This window comes from Emydura macquarii, unplaced genomic scaffold (assembly GCF_026122565.2).
Source record: "Emydura macquarii macquarii isolate MOO-44397 ecotype Brisbane River unplaced genomic scaffold, CSIRO-AGI_Emac_v2 contig_2897, whole genome shotgun sequence".
Classification (NCBI taxonomy): Eukaryota; Metazoa; Chordata; order Testudines; family Chelidae; genus Emydura; species Emydura macquarii.
The window spans coordinates 5306524-5328287 of NW_027133034.1; positions in this window are offsets into that span (position 1 = coordinate 5306524).

Consider the following 21764-nt stretch of genomic DNA (forward strand, 5'->3'; position numbering starts at 1 on the left):
TTCAAAATCTGGCCAAAGGTAGGGGTGCTACACTCTTGCTAACTTTTAGCCCAGTGGTTAGAGCACTTGCTTGGGATGTGGGAAGACCCAGCTTCAACTCTCTCCTCTGCCTGAGGGGAAGAAAACATTTGACCGAGGGTCTCCCACCTCTCGTGAGACTGTTCTAAGCACTGAGCTAGAAGGCATTTGTTCCGCTCGTGTGGATTTAGGCAGGGTTTAGCCCACAAGAGGGGAGTATACCTCTCCCATTGGCTGGCTTAGGAAGCTCCATGTCTCCAAAGCTGACTTTTGTGGCTCACATTTTTAGACATTTCTCTCCCCCTGTGCATTGCATAGGAACCTAGGCACTTAACTCAGGCTCTGTGACTTGCAGTGTTGTTCCTGTGATTTCCTAAGTGCCTAAAAGTTAGGCATTGCAACAACTAAATCCTTTGGAGCCAGGCCCCGTTGACTTATCCTAAGCGACTGTTGTACTGCTTTGGCAAGGTGTTTTTTAAAAAAAACCAACAAAACATGCACACTACGCCACCTTCTACTCTCAAATGTCTAACCTCCCTGAAGTGCAATTTGTGTGCTTATGATTTCCAAGAGACAGTATTCAGAAAGATGAAGTCACGTTAAATACTCAGATCATGTGGCCTTTTCCTTTAACATTATCTGCAGCTCAGATCTGTGTTTGGCAGTTCTGAACAGTTTTAAATGGAACGGATATTTCATGTATATTGTGGCTTTATACATGAATTTTTTAATCAAGGACAAAGGATGTGCTTTCCACTCAGTTTCTGACCTTTTGATAAGTTAGTGGCACATGGAAGGAATTTTAAATATGCAAGAGCTTGCAGCACAGATTGACTGTTGGCTCCTTAAGTTTAAAAGTGCAAGTTACTTCATTTTAAATCAAACAAAATAGGCCATCAATCTACAACTTCTTTAACAGAGATGAAAAGTTGAGAGGAAACATTGCCAGACAGCATATTAACCACAGTGCACTCTGATCTGAACGAGTCACCCACAACCAGAAGCATTTTTTTCATGTCTTTGTACTATGTGAGTCTTCAGAGGAAGTGAATTTGACCACCATAAACACCTAAGAAAATCCAACAAAAATCGTTTCATTAATTGCACGCTAGAAATATTGAAGCTAGCAAGAGATGTTTAGTTTTAATTTCACCAGATCCCTGAATGGTTACCAGAAGTCCCTCTTGAAGGTCTTTCCTAAATAGTACATGCAGAATTTAGATTGACAGTGTCTGGTGATTAGAGGCGGTCGCGGTTTTGGTGTATCAGAAAAATGGATTTGAACTCTGACTACCTGATGGTTATCATGTAACAAGTTTTCCATCTTACCCTGTGGACACAAGGTGCCAATTTGTGTAAACTCTGTGCATCTCTGCTAGCCAACATGCTGATGCACCCTGCCAGGACACTAGACAGCTGCCAACCTTCCACTCTGCATCCCCTTCCTATAAAGCTGCATTTTTGCCTTTCATTCTCCTGCCAAATTTTCCAATCCTCCTTTGGTGGAACTAGAGCCCAGATCTAATACTCATGGGACAGGGGAACTATTTTCAGTATTTAAGTACCTAAATTCTATAAAGATTATCAAGAATACTTAGGCCTGGATGGAACATAGCATAGCTCTGTGAAAAATATCCTTGTTTAATAGTTCTGCATGGATTACATTTACACCCGCATGGAAGACTCCCTGTGCAACTCAGACCCAACAACATGTAGCACGGGGATTGTGTTCAGTTTGTAGGGAGGCCTCCTCACCCTCTTCCTGTTCAGAAATGAGTTTCACTCAGCCCCAGTTAGGTGCAGGAGAATTTACAGCATCTGCACTTACATAGATCCATTTACACCCCATCTCCTTGTAGGAGGTGCATAGGGGCAACAACAGCAAACGAGAATCCATTCTCTTCCCCAGCATATGTAAATCTCCCCACACAGACTGATTGCTTGGAAGAGGATGAATTTCAGCCTGAGAGAGAGAAGAGTCTCTTCTTCCCTCCCTCTTTTCCTCTGCAAAGATATAGTCAAACTGAAATGCTGCAGTGATCCTAGATTTAACCATATAAGTGCATAAACTGAACTTGAAAGATTTTATAGCACCTCCAAGTGTTCTGGGCACTTCAAAGGCATAGCAAGAGACATCTCTGGTCTGAACAGCTTACAATCTAAATCACAACAAATGAAGATATACAAAGCCCCAACCCCCTCTTTTTGTGCAACTTCAAACCCAGAATAAATCCATTGTTATTTGCTTGTTCGGTTTTGCTTATTCTATAGCTCAGTGCATGGCTTTACAGCAGTGTTAGTGACTGTTTCACTTTAATTCATGTCTACCAGGAAAATCTCATCACAATGAAATTAGTTCATAGTGCTATTTGCAGACCCACAACATAAAATTATAATTAATTCCTAAAAATTTACATCAGGTTGTAATGGCTTCTTCCTGTTCAACAAAAGTTTACAACACATCTAGTTCCTCCAGTTAGTAATTTATCCTGGATTTGACAAGATTTTAATGTTGTTATCTTCTTGTATTATTTCTGAGTGTAGCTAAAAGGTATGGCACACTTCACATGGTCTAAAATTCATAGTTTTCGGTCTATCAATTTTTAGATTTCCATGAAAATTAATTGATTTTTGCTGCAAGGTATTTCAATATTTTTAATTTATAAATTTTGCTAGAAAAATCTCCCAGAGATCTGTCAACAGGCTCCAGGGAAAATAAGAACAGGAGCAAAACCAAAAATATATTTCAGGATTATCCAGATCCACAGAGGTCCTTAGGTGCTTAATTTACATTATTTTCAATAACTGTTAAGCACCTAAATACCTTTGAGGCTCTGGCTCTGTGTTATACATGCACCAGGGGACAATCTGCTAAAAATTTTGATAATGGAAGAGAAGTTGCAGAGGATCAGGCCTTGTCTACATAAGAAAGTTCCAGTGGTTTAACTAAAGGGGTTGTTCGAAATTGATGTAATTAGACTGGTGCAAACCTAGCTGAGAACACTTATTTTGGTTTTAGGGCTTGTCTACACAGGGAAAGTGACTGACATAATTATAGTGGAATAGTTTTTCCACTGTAGCTATGCTGCTATATAATTCACCCTTGTGGACACAATATTCCAGAATAAGAGTGACTTTATTCCAGATTACTCACGCTGCTTCCCAATTTCCCTGTGTAGATGAACCCTCAGTGTCACAGCAATGAGACAAAGTGATTAAAGGATACCCTAAAAAGCCCTTCCATTGCAAATAAAGTTTTTCAAACACTAGTGATTGATGATGATGGTTCACATCTGGTCCCCATCGACTGTTAAACTGCTACTGTAGATGTGACAAGGTTATCATCAAACAATTGCAGGAAATATGATTGCAAGCCATCTATCGTAGTTAAATCATTACTTCCCACTTCAACTGAGGAAAGTTGAGTGAAATCTATTGATGACACTCATGGTTAGCAAAGATCATTTTCCTGGTGTTGATTGACCCTGAGGGTGGAATCATCAAAGGGACTTAAGAGTTCTAACACTGAGCATCTGGGCATCTAGGAAATCATGGGAACAACACCTGAGCTAGCCAATGGGCGATATCAATGTGCTAAACCTTGGCCCTTTCTCAGAGATAGGTGCCTAAGTCCAGGCTGCAGGGAGGTGCCTAGTTTTGCTAGAGATCCACAAACAGGAGTCTCTTTCCTGGCTTAGCCACCTATGCAGTTTCTTGAAGGAATGAGTCAGGTGCTTGCCTCGCTCCACACAAAATGAAGGGGGGGGCAAGGGCTGTCATGTCCACCTTATAAATTTTAACCCAGTGGTTTGATTATTCACCTGAAAGTGGGAGACCCCAGTTTAAAATCGGCTCTCACACTCTGCCAGCAAAAGGGAAAATTGAACCTGGGTCTCCAACTTCAAGGATGAGTACTGTAATTATTGGGCTAAAAGTTATATAAAGTGAACACTACCTCCTCCTCCAGGTGGCTTTTGAATGGGGCTTGATCCATCATAGGCACACTCTGAGCACACCTACCAGAGGCCTTGCAGAGGAACGCCTGTCTTCCCCTGGTTTGTGGATCACTTTGGGGCTTAGGTAGGAGATAGAATCCGGATTCCTAGAAAGACACAGCAGCTCACATGCCCAGAGACAAAAACACAGGTGCCTTATTCTGGAAACTTAGGTGTTGAGTGAGTTTAGGTTCCTACAGGGTTTGGCAGGACGTTTATGGATCACAGTGGAGCCAAAACTAGGACTTAGGCACCTAAAACAGGAATTTAGGCACCTAAGTCTATGGTATAGGCACCTAATTACTTCTATGGATCCCACCCGTAATGCCCAGTTTAGTGCCTTATCCACTAGACCAGGTTCAACATTTTCAGTTCTCACAATTTTGTTATGAATTTCATAGACACGTTGTATAGTAAAAACACCAGTTCATGGAGTCGTGACTGCATGAGAATTTGAGCTTTCATTTTTTAACCGAGAGGATGTTCCTAGCTCTCGCAGCTGTAGAAGAGAGCTTGAAAATAGAACTCAAGTGCATTCAAAAGGTAATTAACACAAACTGCATTTTAAAAACAAAGAGACAAAGCAGATGATTTATACTGGTCTCGTGATTTTTGAGCGCTTCGATTGGCCATACTGTACGCTGCTTTTCAGAGGCACACATCAAAGGCAAAAATAGCTGCAGTGCAGCATCTCTTTGCATATACTCTAGAAGGGGCACTTAGCTCCAGCACTGTACCCATAATTTCATGTCAGTGCTAGCAATTTATTTTTAACTAATATTAAAATTATTAAGTGAATAGATTACCAAACATCCTCTACATATACATTTTGCCGGGGGGGGGCGGAAACGTGGCTATTTCCAAGCTTCCTAGCAAAGATTTGATTGCAGGATACAGTGGTGAGCGCTCATTTAAAAAGATCTCACTTTTAAATGGATGTGTTTATTTTAGAGAGACAAGGTGCACGAAGTAATATCTTTTATTGGTCCAACAAGCAATATTACCTCACCTATCTGGTCTCCAATGTACTGGGACCAACATGGCTACAATACTACTGTATTGACATACACTACAAATGTTAGAGTTACAAAATTAGTATATTGTGAAGAATTATATTGTAAGCTACACTTCTGAAAAATAAAGTACACTCTGTGAATCTGTTTTATTGTTTTTGTTCATTTACAGTCCAATTTTGCTCTCACTTGAGGTGAGTGCCAGGACTTCCTTTCAAGTTGCTTACACTAGTGCTAAAATCAGCATGTGATCAGCATCTGACCTTAACATACACACATAATGATCTCCCAGTGATTACTGTCTATTAGTGAGATTCTATTGCAGTTAGTAGTCTTTGAACTCCTATAGCTGGTAAGTTACATTTTGCGTAACTGAATGATAGTAATTCTTACAGACTTTTTGGGTGTTGCTTGACACAGAGCTCTAAAAACAAAATTTTACTATTTAAAATCAGTTATTTAAAATGTGGTTCTTCTCTGAAAATGGACTGTAAAAATATTGTTGTGAAGCTGCATGTTTGTCTCTTTGATTACTATATCAAGTGTGCTCTGCTTAAATGTTTTGTTTTTAACTGTCATCCTTGAAAAAACAACTTGGGCTTTGAAAGCTAAACCGTATTCTTCCCAGCTCAGGCATCAGCACCAAATATAAAAGTTCTGCAGGCCAAGATAGGACCTCTGACATTTGTAAAACCTCATCATCTTTCATGTAAACAAACTTGTTGATGCACAAGGTAGAACAGAATCCAGTACATTTTTGCTGTATCCAGCTGCAGGTGCACAGTTAAGAAAACTGACATCACAGAGTACGGCCAACGCTTGTCAATTTCTAGCTAGTTAACTGCATAGTACAGCCTAATGACTAATTAGTGACTATGTATTTGATAGCACATTAGCTAAATAAATATTATAGAGCTCAATTCTTCAGAACTCCCTTCAAAGTCAGTGAGAGATACATGTACCACAGATCAAAATTTGGCTCTTAGTAGAGAATGCTAAGTGTTTTGTAAATATTGACTGAAATAAATAGATCTAATTGCAAACACAGGACAGAAGTTATCTAAACTAAGGTGAACACAGTATTGCTTACTAATTTAGAGTAGTCAATCTCATTGACTGCTTTCCACTGGTCTCCAAAAAAGCTCAAAAACAGCATGCCAAAACAATCCTTCGTCAGTGACTGCTTGATTAGAAAAACCAAACACACATTGCTTTGCATCCAGTACAATGCAGATTTAATTCAGATCACTGTAGAATTACTGCACAGCTCAGCAAAACCAATCTGTTGATTAAGAAATTTATTTGAGTATTGACAAGACTTCCTTGTTCAAAATGGAAGCATGGGTATTAGCCAGACATTGCTCTAGCATTTCCACCACCCTTACGAAGTGGAACTTTTTAATCACTTTCCAATAAATAAATACATACAAGGGGGACTATCTCAATATCCAATCATGGAATTATGCCAGGATGCCAGGACTGATTCCCAAGTTGTTCAGGAAGTGCCTTTTGTGAAAGGAGAGGATTTGTCTGAAGGAAGAGTGGCCTCACTAGATCTGGGGATTAAATGCTAACTTTTGACTCTTGGATGTGTGTATGCAGCTCCCACAGCCTTCAATGAGGTTGCACGGCTGAGGCATCTGATGGCAGGTTTCAGTCCCTAACAGCATATGTCTATACTGCAGAAAAACAGCCTGAGCCTGAACATCTACACTGCAACTTTATAGCCCTGCAGCCCACACCCCGCAAGCCCACATCAGCTGACACAGGCCGGCCGTGGGTGTTTTATTGCAATGTAGACATATATTCAGCACTGATAAACACAATGGATGTTTAGCTGCTTTTAGCTGGTAGACTGACTTTAGTTTCAACTAGAATTTTTCCTTCCCTTTATTTAGGCAGAAGGGGACAAAAAAAAATCCAACAGTTGCTTTATTTTTGCATTGTTCTGTAGTGACTTGTTACCAGTTGCCCCCACCCTTCCATATAGGTTGAGAAAATATAATAAAGAAGTATATTCTGTTTACTAAAGTGCTTTTCCTTGTAATTCCAGTAGCAACAGTAGCAACTGGAAAGAGGATTTAACTTCCACTTTAGATAATGAATGTGTAGGCAATACAAGTCACTTCACCCTCAATAACCTCGTCTACATTACATGTGTTTGTTGTTACAAGCACAGTCAGCCACATGAGCAGCTATGAAGAGAAGTTCTTCAACCATCCTAAGAAGGCAAGCAATGGTCACCAGGGACTTCATACAAAGAAGAATGGACAGAGAATTCAGCAAAGGACACATGAACAACAAGATGGCATACTGTCTCCTTGGAATAAATGTACTTTCCAACTTATAAAAATGAAAGTTAAGAGCAGTAAGGCCTTCTGGAAAAAAGTAGCCCAACGATGGCTGCTCTATGGTTTTCCCAGTTCAGCCAAACATGCCCCGATCCCACTGAGTCACAACAATGTTGTTTTTTCTAAGAAGGACTTCTGTGGTGAGCAAGAAGGGAGTGGCAGAAATAGACCACCTTTTTCTGGTCTCCCCTCCTCCCTTTTTCCTGGCCTTTCTATATATCATGATAGAGGGAATCTCATCCTCTCAAACAGGAGACATTTATTATACGAAACAGCTATTAGCTATAGACCCAAACAGACCTACAGAGCTTGAGTTCTAGTTTGAGCTGCCTTTGTTTACCAGATACCATATGAAGTCGGGAACTCTATACAGCACAAAGAAGTGTGTAGTGGTAAACCTATCAGTATACTATCCCTTGTCTCAGATATTCAGAGGGAAGTTTTGATCAGAAGTGAGATGACAGCAATACAAAATTTGTAACTGAAAACAGAGAGACAAAGAAGAGATACCAATATAAAAAGGTAGATGGTGGGGTAAAGCACAAGACATGAAGTAGTTTTCCTTTTTTTTCCCTCCCAAAGCATCCAGACATGCCACACTTCTTATTACTGTCAAGTGTTCACAGGAAGAAAGTTACCTATTTACACATCTAAGGTGAAATCCTGGCCCTATTTAACTCAAAGTCAGTGATAGTTCTGATGTTAACAGGACTGGGATTTCACGCCTGGAAGATAAACATTCTAATAATTTGATTAATTTATTATGATGTAATGTATTTTCTGAGACTCTAGCAGAGTTAGCCAAGCCCATCTTAGATCAGCTAAGTCCTCAGCAACAAGATTTATTCAGACCTCCCATTAGTATATATTTTCTTTGTCCTGCAAATTCCCATTCAATGAGCACAGCCAACTGATGACAATATTTAAAAGTTATATTTCAAAACGTACGTTAATGATAAAATATACTGGAGGAAAAAGGAAGTTACCTTCTGAAACCCACTGTTTTCTCTGAAGCATAAGGAGAGGTAGCTAACTATGAAGTTTCCATCCTATGATAGCTAGTGTAACTGCAGTTACTATTCTTGGTTCCTTAAATGCTCTCAGTGATGGAGGACAGAGATGGACCATTTGGGGGTTGCATTGCCTGACATATACTTGGGCATCCAACATCACAAGAGAGTGCCTGTGCTCAGCCTCAACAGACAGCTTTGCAACAAGGCACTGGTGGTGCCTTTCCCACGAGTGGGAACCAACTATTCTTATAGTCACTCTTGTGCAAATCGGGGCTTGTGCTGGTTCTATGTAGGTTGACCAGATGCCCCGATTTATAGAGACAGTCCCGGTATTTGGGGCTTTGTCTTATATAGGTGCCTATTACCTCCCACCCCCATCCCAATTTTTTACTTGCTATCTGGTCACCCTAACTGTATGCACAGGAGTAAATTTCACCCCTAGGTTTCTAAATGTCTTTTAAATCTCAGTCAAGAATTCTTTTATTCCTCTTATCCCTTGCCACTCTCAAAGGGAAAACAAACCATTTCTTTCCTACCTCACATCAAGCAGGCAGTTGGAGGAATGGCCTCCTTTTAGGTAGCTAGCATAAAGTGCCTTTATTTTATATAAATGTACTGCCCTAATTTCAAACAAATTTTAATTTGTGCCAATTTGAAGGGACATGTATGCAAGTAGCTGGCCCACCCATATTAATGTCTCAGGTGGGAGGTTATAATACATGCACGAGCTAACATACACCATCACTTTCAGCACAATATGTTTCAATAGGAAAAGTCCTAGGGCACTCAGAAGGAACACAGCAGGATTTGATGAAGCCATAAGCCTTATTTTGTCACTTCCCAATTAAAGCAAGCAGTTTTTATTAGCTGCAGCTGTGGGGGTGTGAAAATCTAACTTCCTTTGTGTTAGATGTAGACTTCTTATGATTTACATGGTGTAGTGTATTTAAAGGCATAGTACTGCTACTGCATCTGAATAACAAACAGTCCCTGTACCTTAAGATGGAACAGTAATTTTGGGGCTTATTCAATTGAATTTTGAAAATATCAGGCAAAATAAATTAACCTAATACTAGAGAGTTTTAAGAGTGAAATACCACCATTAGTAAAAATAAATGTGTGGGGCTCTATTCCCTAAAACGCATGACTATGTCTTTGGAATAAGCCAAAATATCATCAGATGCATCTTCAGTGCATGTTCCATCATGCTGCATGGTTCAGGTATCTGGACATGGAGAAGGAATATTCCATATCTGCAGTGTTTCTGTGTATCAGGAAGCTAGAGGACACCCTGGACCAAGAAAATACCCTTTATCAACCCCCAGAAATGTGGAATCTTATAACTCAGAATTTAGGTAAAAACTGGCTTTCCCCCTAACTATTGTGAGTTTGCAATCCTTACACAAGCATGGCTATTGAACTCTTGAATCTGTGTAGGGTCATTATACTTTTGCCAATGTGAGATACAGTCATTTAGAGTTGGACAGAAAATAAAGACTAAAGGGTACAATGCTAATTAACCTATGACATGTGGGGACAACTAGAGGGAGCTGCGTTTTGATTTGTTAGATTTCCCTGGTTAAGAATATTTGCTTATAAGTAGGGCAAGTGTTTTTAGATTTGACCTTGTAATTTGTTGCCATCATGCTTGATGTTGTGCAGATGCTGGCTCCTCTTTGCAATCTATGTTGAGCCAATTTTGGAAAGCTTCAAATGTTTAGAGGCTAAACCAGAAACTCTTATTCATGCAGAATAAATAGTTCTGCACAAGTTGCCCATTGATTTCCAGTGAGTAAGGACACCAGAATCAAGACCCCACGAGTGAGTTTGAAATTAGGTTTAACTGAAGTTTGTTAGCTTTTAGGAGTTAGAACAGTGTCATCCTCTCCTTTGTACTTCATCCAATACATGGACAACAAATAAAGCGTAATGAAGAGTCAACCTTAAATGCGGACTCTAAAAAAACATAAGTGCTTAAACAAGAAAACTTACCAAATCAACTCCTTTCCTACCCCTCCCTATGTATAATCGGGTATGCAATACTTCCTGTATTTTATTTTGGTTTTTGTATAATTAGAAATAGCTTATACATCACATCAGCAAATGTGCAAGGATTGTGCACAGATGCCAAGGTCACATAAAACACCTCTATTTAATATATTGTATTTCTATGCTACCTATCACCATGTTGTACAAGAAATACATATGAAATACATCCTTAGCCAGGCACAATCCTCAGTGTTTCTTGCTTTGCATTATGCATGCATGAACCTTGCACTTTTGTTGGTGTAGAAGCAGCTTTTTTTTACAATAGAAGAAAAATTGTTGTCTTCTCTTCCCACATTACCTCCCATGGTCTCCTACCCATCCCTAAAGTAATGAACTAACAGCTTCCATCTCCTCCACAAAGCTAACTCACACTTCTGCAACAAAGGAAAACTGAAACTAGCATGTGTATACTGTGAAGCCAAGCAATCTCTTGAATTTATACTGGGTATATCTTCCTGTGGCTTCTGTCCCCATCTGTGGTCATCTCTTCACAGGTCACGTCACAGCTTGCAGCTACAGCAGTTAGAAATATTCTTGGCCCAGGGACCTTGTCTTTAATTTGTTTGTAAAGCACCACGCATGCACATGGGGCTGGTTAAAAACATTACACTTAGGTAGGTTGCTGACCTCTAAGGCTTGTCTACACTAAAGAAGTTTTTCAAAAGTTTCCACCTGTTACTAACACTGGTTCAGCAGAGGTAATGCACCCTGGAAGGGTTCTCGAACTACTCCACGATATTGCTAGGTTCTAAGGTAAAATATAACTGCTCAGAAAAGAGACCCAGGAGAGGTCAGTTTCAGTCACGGCATCTCAAAAGAGATTTAATAGAATTAGAAGAGGTCCAAACACAGTAATGACTGTGATTAGAGACACAGAAATGTGAAGGAGATTGAAGAGACAGGGACTGTTTGGAAAATTAATGAATCAAAGGGGAGATGTGATGGAGCATCTTGCCTCTCCACTATTCCGCTGAATTGCATCACATACTAGCCAGCAGTCCTTTTCTCTTCAGTCACAGGTTTATCAGCTCAGCCCCTCAAGGTAGTGCTACTGAGGTGTAGGGTATCCCAGACCCTTCTTCTACTTCAGGCTTCAACCAAAGGACCTTAAACCATGAAGCAGCTGTTTTCTTCACTCAAAAGACATCCCTGTTTCATTTTTTTCCTGGGCTACCTCCTATGCTACCTGTCTCCTGCTGCCTTCTTCCTGTCTCTTTAACTGAACATAGAGTGGGTTCAGTTCCCAGTCTGCAAGGAGCAACTCAGGCCCTTGACAAGCTTCTTCAGCTTGCCTCTGTGTTAATATAGGACACTTTCAAGCTGCTTCCTAACAAGGAACCACACAGATACAGTCCTACTCACTGGAGGAGAACCCCCTCCTGCTCCTATGGTCTCACTCTTTTACTGAGGTAGAGAGGGCCCGCCTTTTATCCCACTTCGTTCTTCCCAGGGGACTTTGCTCCTGGCTCACAGTCATGTGGATGAGGAGGAAGGTGGCACATGTCATAGCTGGGACTTGAACCTCTTAAAGGCTCAGCTCACCCAGGGAGAGTACACAACTGAGGTATATAAACAATGGATGCTCTAGAGCAGTGGTTCTCAACCAGGGGTACATGTAGAGGGGGTATGCAGAGGTCTTCAAGGGGCTGCATAAATTCACCTAGATATTTGCTTAGTTTTACAACAGGCTACATAAAAAGCAGTAGTGATGTCAGTACAAACTAAAATTTCATACAGACAATGACTTGTTTATACTGCTCTGTAATAAGTACAATATTTACATTCCAATTGATTTATTTGATAATTATACGACAAAAATGAGAAAGTAAGCAATTTTTCAGTAAGTGTGCTTTGACACTTTTCTATTTCTATGTCTGATTTTATAAGCAAGTAGTTTTTAAGTGAAGTGAAACTTGGGGGTACGCAAGACAAATCAGACTCCTGAAAGGGGTACAGTAGTCTGGAAAGGTTGAGAGCCACTGCTCTAGAGAAGGTAAATCAAACACTCCTATTTCTCCCTTTCTCATAATACAAGAAGAAGGAGGCATTCAATGAAGTTGAAAGGTAACATTTAAAATTGATAAAAGTAAACTTTTTTTAGAAGAAAAACTGCATGTTTAATTATACAGAGAGAGTTTACTGACATAATAATCACTGAAGCCAAAGGCTTCTTAGAAGATCTTATATAAGGTCTTATAAGCCGTTTATATTGATAATGATACAGGGGGCATGCTGGGGAAAAGCTGAAAGCATGCTGCATTTCAATGGTCCTGGAAAAGCAGAATGGTTTCAGCCCACATTATTTATGTGAGGGACCAGTACAACTCACAGCTGGCCCCAGGATTAGGGAGGTGGTAAGATGTCTTAAAGTTACCTTTGTTTCTCTCTTATCTCAGCTGCACCAAGCTTGGCATAGCTGAGGATCAAAGCCCTAAGCTCCTAAATGATAGCATGCTGTGCTACTGCTAGAAAGCAGGGCTGACCCTCTGAACATTTTTCTGAGCTTATGATTTTCACTGTTACATATTCCTTTTCTGTATATATGGAATATTGATTTAAAGCTGCTTGTTTTGCTCACGTGTGTAGATCCACAGAAATAATTATTGTTGTTGCTAGGATTTGGTCCATTGTATCCCTTTTGCACCTAAGTAAGGGATCTGCTTCTCCACTGCCTCACACATTGTGCAAATCATTTGCACCAGGAAAAGAAAGTGTAAAGTGTGTCACCAATGTGAATTTGTACTCTCTTTGTGTAGATATAAATAACTAGACAAGGAGCAAGGCAATGCAGGATCAGGTCTCCTGGCTAAAGCTAACGAGAGAGCTAAATGCAAACCCCAGATAGATTTACAATGGAAATGCTGTCAGGACCTTAATAGTGAATATTTTTCATATTTTATATGACGTATAGTTCTGCATGTGACAAATCATGTACTGAATTACACCTAGTGCAACTCCAGTGACTTCTGTGTGGTTCCATAGTGTAAATCAGTGCAGAATTTGTCCTTATGAGTCTAGTTTGACAAAAAGTGAAGGTGGGTGAGGTAATAATTTTTACTGGACCAACTTTTGTTGGGAAAAGACAAACACTTCCAAACTTTCAGAAGAAGAACTCCTGGTAGCTTTCAATTGTGTCTCTTTCACCAACAGAAGTTGGTCCAATAAAAGATATTACCTCACACATCTTGTCTCTAATACCCTGGAACCAACATGGCTACAAAACTACTGTAAACTGATAGCAAGTGTTAATTGTTTCAACCACTAGAGGTCACTCAGAGCAACAATAAGTAGCTCATACTTTTTCAAGCTGCAGTTTAGTGGCTATAGTGGCTCCCCCTTTCCTCTGTGTTGTCTGACTGATTCTTAAGGTTTGTTCAAATATCATCTACAACATAGTTTCATACAGACCAAACAGCAACAAACAGAATAATAAACTATAACAAATCACGCATAAATCTTTATGTACACAGCCAAAAAGTAGACTCAGAAATCCTCACTCAAACTGAGGACAGCACAATGCTGAGTTAACACAATACAGCTAACCCACTGCCAAGGGCTACATTCTTTTTGGTATCAGTAAGTACATTAAGTAATTCTATTGGCTTTGGTGGAGATATTTTGGATTGATACTAGAGCTGACACCACAGGATGACAATTCTGTTTGGCTGCAGCTTTAAGGTTTCGAAATTTGTTTTCGTTCCACTCTGGAATGAAAACAAAACCTTTCAAACCTTTTCACACAAAAGGAATTGTGTTGACATGTCCATTTGCAGACTGAAATGTGTATGTGGCTTGGGATATGAGAGACCCAAATTTAAGCAGGGACCTGAACCTGCATGTCCCCTAGCCTAGTCTAGTGTCATTACCACTAGCCTAGACAGTCTTTTTCTCTTTTGCCCTTCTCTCCCCCCCAGGAAAACTTTGTCAAAATCAATATGTCTCTCTAAAACATTTTGGCTTTGACAAAACTGCATAATTCAGCAAAATTTAATCTTGTCAAAAAATTTAACTAACTCTAAAATTACACTAACATATCAGGATTTGGCACAACAAAGGTGGTATGATGACTGGTTTGTTAGAAAGGCATGTAACCTAATACAGTTCAGGTACTTGTCATAACTGGGTACAAGCTCTCTAACAAAGGCACACAATCCTAGGTAATAACTTATTGTGAAATGATTTAGCTCACTGGGGTTGAAATGTAAGTATCTGTTTGGTAACACTGAATTCTTAAGGACAACTGTAGTATGAGAGAGGGCATTTTATTTGGGGATTAGTCATGACTTTGCTCATTGGTTAGTGTGGGAGGTAGTTTTTTTGTTTTTGTTTTAAACACACTATGCTAGACAAAGGAGAGGAGACAGAGCAGAGGTTTTTCAGAAAAAAGTTAAGTGAGCTGAGAAAGAAAGAGATGAAATTCCCAAAAATAACTGCACCTGTACCTCCTATTGAGATCTATGGGAGTGGATGGGGCTCCACCTGAAACAGGTGGCTCTCAGCATGTTGCAGAACTGAGCCTTACAGAGGGGCATGGAAGGGATTGCTGTACTGCACAAAATAGCAGTTCAAGGCTGCTGTGAAGATTTCAGTGTTTGGAAGCCAGCTTTAAGAGAAAAATAAAAAAGCATTCAAGGTGTTCCAAGCCATGTTACTTTTCAGGTATACAGATAGTCACCACTTTTGACAGGACTTAAAATGCCTGGCAGCTGAGTTGAACAAGGTATCACGTTTTGTTTAAGGAACTGAACATCTTAGGCTGTACTCTGAAGCAGCCTTGAGCTGATGACGTTTCTTGATGTCCCTCATGCACTTCCTAGATCCAATCCCAGATCTGTCCATGCTCAGTTTCACAAGATCTTTATTTAGCGGAATTGCTAGAAGATTTACTTAAACTGAGATGTTGATCTGTTTTAACCCTCAGGTGTAATAAATGTCACCCCAGTTCCCATCCAGCTTTCTTCCCTGTTTAAGAATTACTTTCTTGAAAATACTTTCTTCTTCAAATTCAGGCAACTCAGTTATCATTAGAAAAGGAACTAATAAGATGTTTAGCTAACATAAGCATGTCCCACAATCTTTTAATTCTATCACTCCTCATAACTCCACCCTCTTCGCTATATCTGAATTAGATTGTAAATGCATTGAGTCAGAGACCTTTCTTTTGTGCTCAGTGAGGTGCAATGGTGTTGCCAGGACTCAGGGCCTGCAGCAGAGCCAGTCTATGCGCAACCTAATAAGCACAAACAATGAGAGTCCTGTAGCACTTTAAAGACTAACACATTTAATTTCTGCAGGCATAAGCTTTCGTGGGCTGTAACCCACTTCATCAGCCCACGAAAGCTTATGCCTGCAGAAATTAAATTTGTTAGTCTTTAAAGTGCTACAGGACTCTCATAGTTTTTGCTGTATACAGATGAACACAGCTACCCCTCTGGAACTTTTCACTAATAAGCACAGCTGACCTGGAGTAGGCTGCCTGACTGGTGGGAAAAGTCAGCAGACCAGCTCTTGAGCCCAGTAGCCGCAGCAGTTTAGTGGCTGCTCGAAGCATTTGTTGTCAATGGCTGTGAGAGCACCTATGCTTGCTTATTTTCAGTTCTGCTCCTATCTTGCCTCACTCTAGATAACCTGGCTCTGTCCCTTAGTTCTGATTCCTGACTTCTGGCCTTTGACCCTCAACTCTGGCCTCTGACTCCAGCTCTGACCCTAGACTCCTATTCCTGGCTACTGACTCCTGCTCCAACCACTGGGCACGACCACCCACATCATGGCTTCTGACAGGTGTTGGCAAATAACGGTTTAACTTTTATTGCTCTTATCACAAACTCTAAATTCATTAGAATTTTAAAAGCATAAGATAGAACAAACATCTGAAGAACAGGTCTTAGTCCTAAAGACTCCAGACTCAGGAGAATTTATGGCCAACTATAACTAATAAAAAGGTACTGTGTGTCTAATTTGGATCCTCAGCTGTAGTACATGAGCTTATTCATTGAACATCAGGGCTCTTAACCTTGTTGGCTATGCCCAGCATCCCTGGGGTAACATGTAGTCTGCATACTTTTATAAAAAAATTTTTTTTCAAAATATAAAGAAAAACAAGAGCAATGGTACCTGAAACTGATCCAACTGTATAACAAGAAATAAAAGCTTTTTGGATTTACTGCTTACCAATGTTGCATCGAGACTTTTCTTTTCAAGGAAATAAGCTCTTGGAGACAGAGAATGGAAAATCAATTCACCTTACCAGCGGTGGACTATGCTGACAGAATTTATAGTAACCTTACTGCATCCTTCTTGCACAAGATGGATAAATTGTGTTAATATGCAGTATTTTCACCTGATCTGATGGAAAGAGGGGCCCAAAGGGAAAGGGAGCAGGGGCTGCTGGATTTCAGACAGATTGGCAGTCACTGGCTTTTCAACACAACAGTCCATTTGAATAGAACCTTATATTTTATGAGGAAAAAATCATTTCCCTGCTGGTAAATTTGTATACGAATGTCATTGCCTGAGTCCAGAAAGTATACCAAGTCAAATTCTGCTAAAATACCTGGGTATAAATAACTTTGACCTTCAATGACCTTACCCCTTCAATGCCAGTTTAAATCAATGTAAGTGACAGCAGACTCTAGCTCACCTGTATTTGTTCAGGTAAGAAATCATGCCAAGCTATCAGTTTTCAAATACTGATTTGAAGCTGTATGATTTTTAGCCAGTTATTGATACCAAGTTTCTCTTTATTTCTGGGTTCTAGTAGTTGCCAGGACAACTTTAAAAAATGGAAGGCTATAAAGCTTTTACTGGCTAGAAGTACCAAGCCTATCAGGAGACTGGGGTTTCAGACCTGAGCTATTAGGGAAGAGCATATTGATGAAGAGCTACCCTGTTTCTTTTCTCTGATAGAGTATTTTGGCTGTATTCCTCTGCCAGCACCATCTGTTAATGACCTGTCCATCAAGTCCTTTGGAGGGAGTCTTTCTGTACTTGCTCTTTAGTCTAAGTACTAAGTACTAAGTAAGTTTTTGTTCAACATCTTTATTAATGATCTGGAGGATGGGGTAGATTGCACCCTCAGCAAGTTTGCGGACGACACTAAGCTGGGGGGAGTGGTAGATACCCTGGAAGGTAGGGATAGGATACAGAGTGACCTAAACAAACTGGAGGATTGGGCCAAAAGAAACCTAATGAGGTTCAACAAAGAAAAGTGCAGAGTCCTCCACTTAGGAAGGAAGAATCCCATGCACAGCTATAGACTGGGGACCAACGAACTGGGCAGCAGCTCTGCAGAAAGGGACCTGGGGGTAACGGTGGATAAAAAGCTGGATATGAGTCAGCAGTGTGCCCTGGTTGTCAAGAAGGCTAATGGCATATTGGGCTGCATTAGGAGGGGCATTGCCAGCAGGTCACGGGAAGTGATTATTCCCCTCTATTCGGCATTGGTGAGGCCGCATTTAGAATATTGTGTCCAGTTTTGGGCCCCCACTACAAAAAGGATGTGGACAAGTTGGAGAGAGTGCAGTGGAGGGCAACAAAAATGATTAGGGGGCTGGAGCACAGGACTTATGAGGAGAGGCTGAGGGAACTGGGCTTGTTTAGTCTGCAAAAGAGAAGAGTGAGGGGGGATTTGATAGCGGCCTTTAACTACCTGAAAGGGAGTTCCAGGGAGGATGGGGCTAGGCTGTTCTCGGTGGTGGCAGAGGACAGAACAAGGAGCAACGGTCTCAAGTTGCAGGGCGGGAGGTCTAGGTTGGACATTAGGAAAAAGTTTTTTACTAGGAGGGTGGTGAAGCACTGGAATAGGTTACCTATGGAGGTGGTAGAATCTCCATCTTTAGAGGTTTTTAAGCTGAGGCTTGACAAAGCCCTGGTTGGGATGATATAGCTGAAGTTAGTCCTGCTTTGAGCAGGGGGTTGGACTAGATGACCTCCTGAGGTCCCTTCCAACTCTAATATTCTATGATTCTATGATTCTATAAGTGGGCATGCTGTATGTACACTCATTTTTCTAAGTTAGTGAGGGCTGTCTTCTGGTACACTACATTTATTAGTGCACTTGTAGAAGGGTATGATCTTGGCTATGTTCATAAAGAATACATGGTGTAAAGTGCAATACAGCTTTTGTTGGAATTTTCATTTGCCAGTATTGCATTTAATCTGCCATTGTGCTGCCTATTCCCCTCACTTTGTTTGATTCCTTGAGTTCCTCACAGACATCCTTAGTCTTGACTATCCTAAATAACTGTTTCCCCTGCAAAACTTTTACCACCTCATTCTTTTCCAGATCATTAATGAATGCCTTAAACATTGGTCTTAATACAGGTCCTTGCGTACACTTCTGTTAGCATTTTGCTTTGTAAAAAAATTGGACATTTATTCCTCTGCTTTGCTTTCTCTCCTAGCCAGTTTCTAAACTATGACTGAGTTACACCTCTCACCCATGTCATTTTTCCTTAATAACCTCTAGGGAAGGTCTTTGTCAAACAGTTTGTAAAAGTCTAAAGAAAAATTCAAGTTTCCAATTTTATAAGAAATAATTAAGTTCTTAGACTACTAGCTAGTTAAGCCTTTTGTGTCTACACTTAGGAACGAATACCGTTTATGCCAACTAATTTGCTATTTCAGGACCTAGCCTATTACAAATTTCACCGAACCGATCTAAATAATCTAAAAACTCTGATCAGTTAATACCAAGATGACTGGACAGAAGTGCAGGTCTTCTAAAATTTGACAATTCTGAATTCAGCTGTTTTGTCTTCCATGATTTTACTTCTACAATTTTCCACTACTTTGATACAGTGAACTGTATGGCATAACTCTCTTCGCAAAAGGATGTTAGGTAGAAATCTGAATATTCAATGTTAAAATGCTAGACAGGGAGGAATGTACTCAGGATTACATTCCATCAATCATACTTAACTCCTTTCTTCCTCTTCATGTAGATAAGTGGTGGAAAAACTCCATAACTACTCTGAACAATTTTTGGATTTTGTCCTTGCATGGAATCAGTTCTTTGTTATTAATTAGATCAAGCTAGATTTTCCCCTGAGACTGTGACATTAGTGCCATTGCTCTGTAATCTGTCCAGTCCCCCTGAAACCTCCTTTGATGGCTTTTGTAAATTTTAGTCCTCTTTATCAGAATGGCTTGTTTTGTAAAATGCAGGTAATGTTTTGATCAAAGTCCTCCTTTGTGGTAGTTGGATGCCAATGTAGAAACACAATCTCCTTGAGAGGTTTACCAAGTGTAAAGCTGGTGGTACCAACCAACCATCAGGCAGATGGTGGTTGCTGAAGAACTTCTGAATTTCCACAGTGTGTTTGAGGACTGCTCTAGGTGTTTCAACATGATTTAAAATAGTGTTCTCAACACTCATAAATCAGAATGCATTCTGACTTTGCACTTATGACATAAAGATGCCCATCATCTACTCTGGGTATCTTTGATATTGGTAAACAAAACCCAAACCAGCAGTAATCCCACCAGAAGAATTCCGGCAGAGCTCCATCCCAAAAATGAGGATTTACCCCACCAGCACACTGTCCCTCACAAATAACCACCCCAACAGATTCCCCCCCTCCTTCAGATGATTCCACAAGTGAGACACTTTCAATACCACTTTCATCACTTGCCATTAGGATAATTGCATCAAGAAATTTTTATTTTTTTTCATTTCATTTTGATTTTCTAAGAAAATGACAGAAAATCCTTGCCATATTTTTCTCTGCATGCTTGGATGCCATCTTCAGCATCTTGGACACAACTTTCTGTGGTTTTCTTTTCAGATGTAGAAAGAATGGTATTATTTTCCCATGTATGGATGCTTGTAGCCATTTCAGTCAAGGTATTATTCATGTTTGATCAACCATTGGTATTAATGTCAATGCTAATTCTTTTAGTTGTTCTCTTATTTCTTCATTTGCATAATCTCGCAATGAACATGTGAATTTAAGTCTGCCTGCAGGCCTATATCTAAGACAAAGTCATTGATTTAAAATTGCATATTTTGTGCTGCCTTGAAGGGGATGTTTGCCTGAGTGAATTCTGCAACTGTCTTATCAAATTTAAGTCTTTGTCTTTCAGTTGTTGTTATGACATAGTCACTGTTAGAGCTTTGCCATTTTTTTGGGTGTCAGGTATGATCAAAGAGTATTTCTGAATGAAAAGGACATTGAAAAGCTGCTGGAAGACCTGGAAGAGTGACCTAAATCTACATCACTGCTATATTTTGATGACAATAACACTAAAAACGTCTCACTTGCAGAATTGTGCAACTCCAGCTCTTCCACTTAGAGATCAAATTCCATTCAATGTTAACTGATATTACAGAAGTGCCGAGAGGCTCCAACTAAGATCAGGGTTCCAGTGTGCTAAATGCTATACATACGTATAATGAAGAACAGTCCCTACCCCAAGGAGTTTACAATCTAAGGCTCAAATCCTTCAACTGGATGAAGAGGGGCAGATCCCTACATCAGTGCAGAGCTCAAGGATTTCAAAGCAGATCTAGTTGCATGATCGGAGCCCAAATGGACAAGATGGGAGAAAAGAGTTATTGCTATCCCCATTTTACAGATGGGGGAATTAAGACAGAAAGATTAGGTGATTTGTACAGGTCACACAGAAAGTCTGGTGCAGAGCTAGCAATTTATCCCTGCTGTTCCAAGTCCCAGTCCAGCTCCTTAACCACAAGGCAGCCATTCTTCTCAAGGGCACAGTTTATCTTGAAAAATCTGAAGAAACTGATTCTCTGCACTTCTTTTTGAAATTAGCACAAATCCTCACTGTCTTGCTACATAACTTTTAATAATGTTGACCTTATACTTGTTAAGTAATGTCTGCTTCCCTTACTTCAGTCCATTCAGTTGCTTATTTCCTATCACTTCATTCAGCTCTAGGAATGTATAGTGAGGTCAATTCATACTCTGATATGATCACTAAATCACTCATTTGCAGTACTGATCACCAGCTTTCACATTTACTACAGTTAGAGTGAGAAGACATCTTCCAGTGAAATGTACACTGTGAAGACTGAAAAAGTAATGGATGTTCTTCATTAGAAACAGCTGAAATCTTTCAAGATGAGCAGGTTGGGAAACCAGTCAGGTTTTCGTATCAGAATTGCTTAATAGAACCAATTAACCTGCTACATGACCAAAGGACTAAGTGCGTGCACACAGTTTTCATCATTTTAAAATGTGTTTTGAGTTATTTTTGAGCAGCCTACAAGCAAACAAAAGAAACTGTTTGCAGGACAGGAATTTTTTCATGATTTCATTTATACATTTTTAAGGATTGTAGATTTCCTGCTTCCTCTTAAAACTG